This window comes from Nomascus leucogenys, chromosome 8, assembly GCF_006542625.1.
Source record: "Nomascus leucogenys isolate Asia chromosome 8, Asia_NLE_v1, whole genome shotgun sequence".
Taxonomy (NCBI): Eukaryota; Metazoa; Chordata; class Mammalia; order Primates; family Hylobatidae; genus Nomascus; species Nomascus leucogenys.
This window is the reverse complement of record NC_044388.1, coordinates 90,556,186-90,568,119: the sequence shown is the minus strand read 5'-3', so window position 1 is coordinate 90,568,119 and position 11,934 is coordinate 90,556,186. Positions and strand designations below refer to the sequence as shown.

Below are 11,934 nucleotides of genomic sequence, written 5' to 3'. Positions count from 1 at the left end.
ATTTGTTCCAATATTAAAAAAGAAAGTCTAAAACAAAATTAGGCCTAAGCAAGCCATAAGAGGTTTGAGCAACTTGCAAAAGGTTTATGAAAGATGAATCTTATGAAATAAATTTTGTATGTAATCAAGTTGGCTAAATTTAGAAGGAAATTGTTTATAAATTTTTCTGAAAATTGAATATACTGGTACAAAACCCTAAACTAGTTCTCTATGTTTAAAGCAACAAGGGTTTCCTGGAGTATCACTGCTCTTAGTTAAAAAATAAAATTACAAGAGGTTTTGATTTTTAATTCTGAAATCTGGCTGGGTGTGGTGACTCACACCTGTAATCCTGGTGCTTTGGGAGGCCGAGGCAGGAGGATTGCTTGAGGCCATGAGTTTGAGACCAGCTTAGGCAATATCATGAGACCCCAATCTCTACAAAAAAAATTAAAAATTAGCCAGGCATGATGGTGCACACTTGTAGTTCCTCCCCCGTCCCCCACCTTCTCAGGAGGCTGAAGTGGGAGGATCAGTTGAGCTCAGGAGTTTGAGTCTGCAGTGAGCTATGATGGTACCACTGCACTCCAGCCTGGGCAACATAATAAGACCCTATCTCTAAAAAAACAAACAAAAACCCTGAAATCTGATTCTTTAAATTTTTTACCATCTTCTGAACTATAACCTCTTCCTGTTTTATGGTTTCTGTTTAATTTCCCTAATTCTAAGTTTAGAATGCTATCTTTTAAATTAGTAATTTAATTTCTCAAAATAGAGTCTTTCTCTTGAAGATTTTCAGATTTATGTCTCAGAAGCTCAACTTCTGCTACACCTCATTGCACATGATTTGCAGGTCATACACCATTGCCTTCTGCTCTTCCTCCTTCTCCCCTTAAGAAGGCACACTTTTTTTATTTTTTATTTTTTGAGATGGATTCTCACTCTGTCACCCAGGCTGGAGTGCAATGGCATGGTCTTGGCTCACTGCAACTTCCGCTCCTGGGTTCAAGTGATTCTCTTGCCTCAGCCTCCCGAGTAGCTGGGACTACAGGCGCATGCCACCACACCTGGCTAATTTTTGTATTTTTAACAGAGACTGGGTTTCACTATGTTGGCCAGGCTGGTCTCAAACTCCTGACCTCATGATCTGCCTGCCTCGGCCTCCCAAAGTGCTGGGATTACAGGCATGAACCACCACGCCCGGCCACACTGTTTTTTTTTCTTAATTAACTTAATGACTCTCTCCCTTGACATTTTGGTAAGCTTCTGCACTTATTTTCTCTGGTTCTAACTCTGCTGTTGAGACCTAATGCTGATATGTTTGTCTTAAAGGCCTAGAAAAGCAATGTTTTCTTCCAAGAATAACTTGATTCTGTGCTGTTGGCTTTTCTTGAAATGTCTGAATTATTCCATGTAACAAGGAAACTTAATGTGCTTTTACTTTTTCTAAGAGCCGTATGTTTCCCTGCTCAAGGTACTTATTTTTTTTGTTTACTTCTTCTATAATATAGTGTATACTCATAACCTTGGACACACACACATCCAGTGTCAAATTGAATTCAAGTACCTTTCCATTAGGTTAGATTTTCAGATTATCTAAAAGGACTTTCTATAAGAAGCAATTACACTGCAGGAGTACTTTATTTTTTGGTAATTGGCCTAGGAAACAAAGATTCTATGTTTTATCAAGGTAATTTCCTGTGCTTCATGCTGTCTTTATTAGTTTTTTGTTGTTGTTGTTGTTGTTGTTTTTGAGATGGACTCTAGCTCTGTTGCCAGGCTGGGGTGCAGCTCACTGCAACCTCCGCCTACCGGGTTCAAGCGATTCTCCTGCATCAGCCTCCCGAGTAGCTGAGACTACAGGTGCGTGCCACCACACCCAGCTAATTTTTGTATTTTTAGTAGAGACGGGGTTTCACCATGTTGGCCAGGATGGTCTTGATCTCTTGACCTCGTGATCCACCCACCTCAGCCTCCCAAAGTGCCGAGATTACAGGCGTGAGCCGCTGCACCCAGCCAGGTTTTTGATTACTTAGGAAAACTGAGTCTTTAGCCTTTTTTTTTTTTTAAATAAAACATACATGCAACTTTCTGCATTTGCTTTTGAAATTTTTATTCTTTAAGATAGGGTCTCACTATGTTGTCCAGTCTGGCCTTAGACTCCTACACTTAAGGGATCCTCCCACCTCATTCTCCCGAGTTGCTGGGACCACAGGTGCACACCATCATACTCAGCTTACTTTTAAAATCTTCAGTCGTGATCCTTTTGTAGTTCATAAGGATGATGATTGAGTGTTCACACTTGTGTGTGAGATGTGCCACCCTCAGACCTTGAAATCTTCAGTTACTCTTGTTAACTGAATAACTATTATTTCACTATGATCTGCAATTCTGTTTTAATTGAATGTTTTATACTTTTTGACATATTTGGCCAGCTTTCTCAATATCAGAGTTCTAAATGAAGTCTTTTCAACCTAGAATTATCTTTGAGATTTTCTAGTCGGGCTCCTGGAGAGCCTCAAAGGATGTATTTTTCAGCTTGTAGAGCTGTTAAACTAATTAGGCTTGTTTGATGTATTGAGTTGTATGAGAAGCATTGGAGGCACAGATGGGATCAAATAACAAAGTGATGCTAAATCTTCTCTCAGTTATATTTATATGACTATGTTATTGATGTGAAAGATCTAAAAATTATGTAAAATTTATAAATGTTTGATGGTCCTAATGTGATACTGTTAGTCATTTTTCTGGTTGTCGTCTTAAAATGCTGTATGCCATAAACATAACTGAGTTTCCTTGTCAATTGCTGAACTCTCATCAGATTTTGAACCATGGCTGTTTTAAGCCTCTGTCTTCCACAGTTTTAATTCTTCTTTAAATGCATCTGCAATCAGATTAATGGAAAAGACTCTGGCAAGTACTCCTCAACACAGGTTTCTGATAAGTTTAAGATCAATGGACTAAGTAAAGATATTCACGACCTCCATGAAGAAACTGTTAAATTCATGAAACTGACAACTAAGATTAAACAGAACAAAAATTAATTACATGAGATTAAATATCTAATGAAGACAGATATTTGAGACATTGTTGGTTTTTTGCTTAAATGTTTTGTTTTCCAGATTTAAGGAGACTTTCTCTCTCAAGCTATCTATAGTTTACAACAATTTAGTAAAGTATACTTTTGTGAACAAAACTGGCAACATTTACTTTTTCTCTGTCCCTCCAAAATTTGGAAACTGGGTATTCTTAATTTTTATCGCAATGAAGTTGTTTGCATAAGTTTAATTAGAAGCTGCTTTTTTAATAACAAGGTACAATTGGAAACACTGGTTACGTTACCAAGGTTTTAAATGTAATGTCATATTTTAAGTTATTTATAGATATAGCAGAAAAAGTCTGCAGTCTGCCTTAGATTAGCTTTCTAGCCTTGAGAAGTTTTTAAAAGTCTAATCTGAGGTTCCTGTGTGGTCAATTACTATTTCTGCTGTGCTTGTGTGAATTTATCAGGGCAAATTTGATAAAACACGAATAACAACAAATTAGTCTTACTTGGATTATCTTTGGTAGAAATCAGAATGATTGTAGAAAGAAAAATTATGTTTCTATGTTTCTAAAGAAAAACTAGAATATACCTGTTATTAGATTGTAACCCTGTGTGGGGTATTTTTGTTTGTTTGTTTGAGTTTTTATTATTTACCTGTGGATTGAACTGGATCTTAAATTATTCCAGGTTCCTCCAATCCACTTTTCTCCCATGGAATTACTAAGAATGGGAACTGCTCTTTCCTAAAGCCCTGTAAGCTGAAGTTAGACAACTTGATGTAAATTTCAAGGGTCAAGCCTCACGCCTGATGTGTGGGCCATACCAAAAGTTCACCAAACCACCCAATGTCATAACCAGAGACATTTGAACTACAAACCAGAATGAGCAGTTGACATCTTCATGCTGTGGGCATGCTGTTCCTTAAATGATGGAACAAGATTTCCCATCATAATGAGACTCTTGCCCCTCTGAACTTTTCCTTGCTTATGCCTAACTTTTTCACTTGGCATAATAATGACGTAATTAAAATTTCACATTCAGCAGCTTCTGCAGGGAACTTGACCAAACGTTGCATCTGTCATGCCAATCCTAAGTATTTACACAGTCTAAAAAAAAAAAAAAATCCTTTAGTGCATCCAATAGGTAACTTTAACAAAATCCCTAATACAACTGCCACTCTTTGCTTTAACTCAACCCAGTCATGAGATAATAGATGATAGAATTGCTCTTGATTATCTAGCTGAAAAAGGCAGTGTCTGTGCTATTGCTAATACTACATGCTGTACTCGGATAAATTCCTCTGGGGAAGTCGAGACCCAAATACACAAAATAAGAAAACAGGCCACATGGAAGCAATAGGTCTCACCTAATTCGACATAGTCATTTGATTTATTAGTTGGTTGCCTTTAAGCCTTCGTTCATGGTTCAAAACCATTAGGCAAGCTGAAATTATCATATTAGTATCAATGATAGTTTGTGTTTTCCTTTTTAAACTTTGTATCTGTTGTCTGTTAAATTTCTGCAGCAGTAGGACTTCTAAAAATACTGCTGTCCCAGGGCTTTGAATGCTAGCCAATGCCTATGGGACAGACAAAATTAAACTGACAATGGACTCTAGATAGACTTAGCCTGACAGGCACCCCCTCCAAATCTCCCTTGTGGCTGAAATGTGGCTAAAAGGGTTTTGACACTTACTCCTAGTTGCCAGTTAATTCCTTCTGATGTGGGACCAGACTAACAACTCAGGACAGGTTACCTCCACACCAACAGACAGTCAAAACCTAACCATAAGATAATTAATCAAAGATGCTTTCAGAGAAAGATCTTGATCAAAAAAGAAAAGTACAAAAGTCATCAGAATCAAAATGGAATCACTTGTGTCAAACCAAATTGACAAATGAAGCCATGAAGGGGGGGTTCTCGTGCACATGCACCTGGTAACAAGAACGGTCACAAGAGACTACAAAAACAATCTTGCACAAAAGTTGCTACAACAGCCCACCGGGCTGGGCGCAGTGGCTCACGCCTATAATGCCAGCACTTTGGGAGGCTGAGGCAGGTGGATCATCTGAGGTCAGGAGTTCGAGACCAGCCTGGCCAACATGGCAAAACACCATCTCTACTAAAAAAAAAAAAAAAAAAAAAAATTAGCCGAGTGTGGTGGTGCATGCCTGTAATTCCAGGTACTCAGGAGGCTGAGGCAGGAGAATCACTTGAACCCAGGAGGCAGAGGTTGCAGTGAGCCAAGATCGCACCATTGTACTCCAGCCTGGGTGGCAAGAGTGAAACTCTGTCTCAAAAACAAAACAAAACAATCCTTGTCTTCCTTTACTTCCCCGAATATACCCACCTGTACTCCCACTGCAATGCTCATTCCTCAATAACAAACATCATTTTCTCTTGGAGAGCTTCTCTCTCTGTTATTTGGGTTGACCGAAGAATCGAGACCACACTCAGCGTCTGCCACTCCCTCAGTTCATTTATGAGCCAAGTGGTCAGAGGCAGCAGATCCTTGCACAGGGGCTGCCATGCTTTAACTCATGTGACCTGTAGCCCTGAAGTAGCAGAGCTGTCACTGTTCCACTTGTTTCCCTGTGACCTTTTAGTGGGCTCCAGCCCATTCCCAACTTCTGGTATCTACATCTCTTAGCCCAGAGGCTTTTTTATTTTCTGCAGAGCTGAGGAAGGTGGCTCTTCCCAGACACAGGGGAGGGTGAAAGTGACTAGGAATTAGTATCCTCAGAGAGCAGCCTTCAAACAGTAACAGTAGGAAGTTGGTATATAAATACATCTATTCCCTCCTTCTTTTGGTGGGATAATTCTGAAGCATATGTTTCATGGTGTGTTTTCCCCCAGGGAATTAAACTCTAGTTGCCCTTCTTGTGTCATTTCTTTTTTTGGTGGGGGGATGGAGTCTCGCTCTGTCACCCAGGTTGGAGTGCAGTGACACCATCTTGGCTCACTGCAACCTCCGCCTCCTGGGTTCAAGAGATTCTCCTGTGTTGGCCTCCTGAGTAGCTGGGATTACAGGTACCCACCACCACACCTGGTTAATTTTTTGTATTTTTATTAGAGACAGGTTTTCACCATGTTGGCCAGGCTTGTCTTGACTTCCTGACCTCAAGTAATCTGCCTGCCTTGGCCTCCCAAAGTGCTGGGATTACAGGCGTGAGCTACTGAGCCTGGCAGTCTTTGTGTCACTTTGACACTCACCTACCAGTCTGCCCTGCACCTTCCAAAGACAAACTTGTATTCAAATCATTTCTTCTGAGAGAACCCACACTAATCCCCAGACTCAACCGATTAGACAAGGAATGAGCCTTGACCTAAGACAGCCGTTGTGGTTGGCCACAACTCTGCCCTGTACGTGGTTATGGTTAGGAAAGCAACCCAACTTTTTCTCAGGGAGCACAGAAGGAAGAAACTAAAGTGGGAAAAAGGAAGAGTAATGAATGAGCTGGCTTTTGGGAATGGTGGCATCCTGGGGGAGGTTAGTGTTCTCCTGAGTCCTGACTATACCATCCCAATGATGTGCTTCCCTGAGGGTGCCAATATGTCTGTGGACTTTTTTTTTTTTTTTTTGAGATGGAGTCTCACTCTACTGCCCAGGCTGGAGTGCAGTGGTGCGATCTCAGCTCACTGCAAGTTCCGCCTCCCAGGTTCAAGAGATTCTCCTGCCTCAGCCTCCTGAGTAGCTGGGATTACAGGCGTGCGCCACCACGCCCGGCTAATTTTTATATTTTTAGTAGAGACAGGGTTTCTCCATGTTGGTCAGGCTGGTCTTGAACTCCTGACCTCGTGATCCACCTACCTCGGCCTCCCAAAGTGTTGGGATTACAGGCATGAGCCACCGCGCCTGGCCCATCTGTGCACTTTTAAAACAACTTCCACCACCTGCCTCAACCTGAGCACAGCTACTCCCACAATCTCTCCAACTCATGGAGACTTTAGAGTCAGACAGACCTCAGTTCAGATCAGTCTTGTGTGGTCTTCAATGAATGGCTTTCAGCCTATGAGCCTCAATTTCCTCAGTTCTGAATGGGAGAACACTATCTCACATGTGTTTGTAAGGATTGAATAAAGCAATGTGTGCTAAGCAACCTGATACATAGTTTGTTGTCAGTAAATGTAGCTCTGTCCTTTACCTGAGCTCTTCTACAGACACTGGCATCTACAAATAGTTCCTGTCTTTCGGTCGCCATGGTGACCCTAGGCAAGCTATAAATTTCCCCTAATGAAGCTGGAATATTTTCTGTTTTCGTGCTGTGCCTGTCTGTGTCTTGGATAGATTAAAAACTCTCAAAGGAGTCATATTTTAGAATGTGTAGTCTGACCATTTATAATCCATACCACCCACTTTGATACAGGCAAAAACAATCAAAGAGGGAAAGCAGAAAGGTTCAACTCAGTCTTCCCTGAGCACAAAGGTGCTCTGTATTTTTGGTGGTTTAGGAAACAGCTGGAGGATGGGACTAACAACAATGGGTATTGTTGGTTGGCTTTGGAAGGAAGCCTTTGGCCAATTGGTGTCATTCAAGAGGCCATTGATCAGGCACAGTGGCTCATGCCTATAGTCCCAACACTTTGGGAGGCTGAGGTGGGAGGATTGCTTGAGCCCAGGAGTTCAAGACCAGCTTGGACAACATAGGGAGAATCTTGTCTCTACAAACTAAAAAGAAATAAATTAAAACTTAGCCAGTTGTGGTGGTGTGTGCCTGTGGTTCCAGGTACTTGGGAGGCTGAGATAGGAGGATCGCTTGGATCCAGGAGGTTGAGGCTGCAGTGAGCCATGATCATGCCACTGCACTCCAGCCTGGGCGACAAAGTGAAACTCTGATAAAAAAAAAAAAAAAAAAAAAAAGAGGCCATGAAGCAAGCTCTTCTTGGGTGCCCTTCATTTATTTTCCCTTTGGGTAATTCATTTCGATTCAAAACAGCACGCATACCTGAGTACCTGATTGTACCAGGTCTGGAGCTAGGCATGAGGGTCTCAGATGTGAATCTAGCTCAGGATCTGCCTCAGGGAGCTCATGGTCAGCAACATCGCTTTCCTTGTTTGTAAGATGAAGATGTCAGAGTACATGATTTTAAAATTCCTTCTCACCTTGAGTTTCTACCATTTGTATGAATCTGAGGTCAATTCTCAGAGGAAGCCCATGAAGAAAGGTTTTACTTGGCCAGGCGTGGTGTCTCATGCCTGTAATCCCAGCACTTTGGGAGGCCGAGGCAGGCAGATCACAAGGTCAGGAGTTCAAGACCAGCCTGGCCAATATGGTGATTCCCGTGTCTCTACTAAAAATACAAAAATTAGCTGGGCATGGTGGTGGGTGCCTGTAGTCCCAGCTACTCAGGAGGCTGAGGCAGGAGAATCACTTGAACCTGGGAGGCGGAGTTTGCAGTGAGCCAAGATCGTGCCACTGCACTCCAGCCTGGGCAACAGAGCAAGACTCCATCTCAAATAAATAAATAAATAAATAAATAAATAAATAAATAAAGGATTTACTTAAAGATAAAGATAAGGATGAGAGATGATTGAGATGTCATGGATTTTTGCCAAGTACCGGAACACTCACCTAGCATCTCTCTTTCCATAAGTTAAAAAAAAAAAACTGTCACATTAACAGGGACCCTGGCATGTAAATAATTTGTGTCCACCACTGAGGTTCAAAATATCTGGACCAGACATCTATAGTTTGTTCTGCTTTAGCATTTGTTTTGAAAATGCAAATTTGTTCCAATGCAATTGATATATTGAAGAACAATTTGAGCATAATGCAAATTTTGCATTTGTTTACGTGTGATTTCATCCACAGGACACTAGGTGAAAACAGAAAACGGCTTCCAGCTGAACTGAGCCATACAGTGTCAAGTGAAAAACAAATCTGGACTAAGGTAAGAAAACTTTTATTTAAAGATTTTTCGCAAAGGTCAGTGGACTATTGCAAAAGAAAGAACACTTTAACCACGAGATTTGTAAGCATCTCCAGGGTTAGGCAAAACCAGTTTTTCTTTTATGGAGAGAAGTAAACAAGGCTAGAAAGAACCAGTGTGAACGCTAAGATAAGAGGCTGTGTGTGATCAAATAGAGCAGATCAGAGAATGTCAGCCTGCTCCCAGGAGGATCTCTCATAGGGAGGGGCTGTCTGCTGGCTGAGGTTGAAGGTGTGCCAAGGCTCAGGAGCCTCAGGGAAGGAGAGAAGCTTAACCTAAGTTTAGTTAACAAGGATTTTGTTTCGGATTGATCAGTGGGGCAAAACAGTTCAGCTAAGCATTTTATAAGGCTTATGAGAACAGCAGTTTGGAGGATCTGTGTCTGGCCTTGTCATAGGTTAACAAGGGGGCTTCCATGAGGCTTATCTAAGTCACATGTGAAGTGTCGCTCTTTGTAGTAAGCTGTTTCCAGAACACAGAGGGTGACAGGATTTCTTTACCTATTGCTGTCTTCCGGGATAAGAGGACTCCAGTAAAATTCAACAGCATCTATAGGAATGCTGAACAGGAATTCAACAAAACATACAAATACATACACTTCAAACACCCACCAGCTGTCTCAGTTCTCCAGGTGTGTTATAAGCCATACCTCCCTCCAAATGGTGTTACAGCTGATGTTCCGATTTCAGATGACCCTCCTTCTGTCACAGGCATGTGAACCACAGTGACTCCATCTTAAATATGGGGCTGGGTAAAATGAGGCTAAGACCTACTGGGCTGCATTTCCAGGAGGTTAGGCATTCTTAGTCACAGGATGACATAGGAAGTTGCCACAGGTCACAAAGACCTTGCTGATAAAACAGCATGTGGTAGAGAAGCTAGCCAAATCCCACCAAAACCAAAATGACCATGAAAGTGACCTCTGGTTGTCTTCACTGCTCATTATACACTTATTATAATACTAACAGACACTCCCACCAGTGCCACGACAGTTTACAAATGCCATGGCAACATCAGGTAGTCTATATGGCTGGGCACGGTGGCTCACGCCTGTAATCCCAGCACTTTGGGAGGCCAAGGCGGGTGGATCACGAGGTCAGGAGATTGAGACCATCCTGGTTAACACAGTCGAACCCCGTCTCTACTAAAAATACAAAAAATTAGCCAGGCGTGGTGGCAGGGGCCTGTAGTCCCAGCTACTCCGGAGGCTGAGGCAGGAGAATGGCGTGAATCTGGAGGCGGAGCTTGCAACGAGCCGAGATCACACCACTGCACTCTAGCCTGGGTGACAGAGGGAGACTCCGTGTCAAAAAAAAAAAAAAAAAAAAAGGAAGTCTATATGATCTAAAAAGGGGAGGAACCCTCAGTTCCGGGAATTTCCCACCCCTTTCCTGGAAAACTCATGAATAATCCATCCCTTGTTTAGCATATAATTAAGAAATAATGATAAAAACAGCCAACCAGCAGCCTTTGGGGCTGCTCTGCTTATGGAGTAGCCATTCTTTTGTTTCTTTACTTCTCTAATAAACTTGCTTTTACTTTACTATATGGACTCACCCCAAATTGTTTCTTGCACAAGGTCCAAGAACCCTCTCTTGGGGTTTGGATTGGGATTCCATTCTGGTAACACTTCTGCCACTGCACAGTATCTCACAAGCTGTCACTCTTTCTTCAACTTTGAACTTCAAGTTTTATTCAAGATAAACTGCCACATTTATTGTAGTGTGTCTTAGTCCATTTTGCGTTGCTACAACAGAATACCACTGACCAAGTAATTTATAATGAACAGAAATTTATTTGGCTCATGGTTCTGGAGGCTGGGAAGTCCAAGAGAACGGCACTGGCTTCTAGCAAGGGCCTTCATGCTGCATCATGCCATGGTGAAATGCTGAAGGGCAAGAGAGCACATGAGTGAAAAAGAGAGAGAAAGAAGGGAAGGGCGCTGAACTCATCCTTTTTATCAGGAACCCACTCCCACAATAACTAACCCAGTCCGGTGATAATAGCATTAATCTATTCATTAGGGCAGCACCATCATGACCTAATCACCTCTAAAAGGTGCCACCTCTCAACAGTGCTGCATTTGGGGATTCAGTTTCCAACACATGAAGTTTGGGGGACATATTCAAACAATAGTATAGCATTTATGTCTTTCTTAACCATCTAATATGTGTGAGACTGTGCTACCACTTTTATTAGTTTCCTATCTTTTTTTAATGTGTCACTGACAATGCTTTTGAGTGTGCCCTAACTCCATTTTTCCATAAGCCCTATGATTTTATTTTATTTTATTTTATTGATTTTATTATATTTTACTTTGAGACAGAGTCTTGTTCTGTTGCCTAGGCTGGAGTGCAGTGGCACAATCTTGGCTCACTACAGCCTCCGCCTCCTGGGTTCAAGAGATTCTTGTACCTCAGCCTCCCGAGTAGCTGGGACTACAGATGTGCACAATGCCTGGTTGATTTTGTATTTTTAGTAGAGATGGGGTTTCACCTTGTTGTCCAGGCTGGTCTTGAACTGCTGACCTGAGCTGATCCACCTGCCTCAGCTTCCCAAAATGCTGGGATGGCAGGCGTGAGCCACCACGCCTGGACTACCCTGTGATTTTTAATCACACAATTTTTTATAGCACAATGATTTTTAGGAACACACAAGTCATTTTATAGTGGAACTGACTGTATTTGCAGCACAGTCAGCTCTTAGGAGAGGAAGCAGCCCAGGGTAATGGCACTGCACAACTCCAGGGACAATGGTTACATGGCATCTTCTGTAGTGTGTATTCTGTGGAGTGTGCCCATAGGACCATGAATGTTTTGTGCCTATCACAAGGGTTCGCAGCTGAGATGTGGACAGGGGCTGAGATCCAATGCTTACTCTGCCTGCCAAAGCCATCACATTCTGTGTCCACCCAGAGGGAACTCCTGTTCCTAGCTCATAACACACAAAAGAGGAGGAAAAGGGTTTTAATTGCATTT

General features: G+C 42.0%; 1 non-coding gene across 1 annotated transcript; it reads left to right on the top strand.

Moving 5' to 3' along the window:
* The first annotated feature begins 2,239 nt into the window (after positions 1–2,239).
* On the top strand, positions 2,240–2,342 carry LOC115836529. Its single transcript, XR_004031601.1, has one exon. It is a non-coding gene; the product is annotated as a small nucleolar RNA U13 (small nucleolar RNA).
* Positions 2,343–11,934: the final 9,592 nt, after the last annotated feature.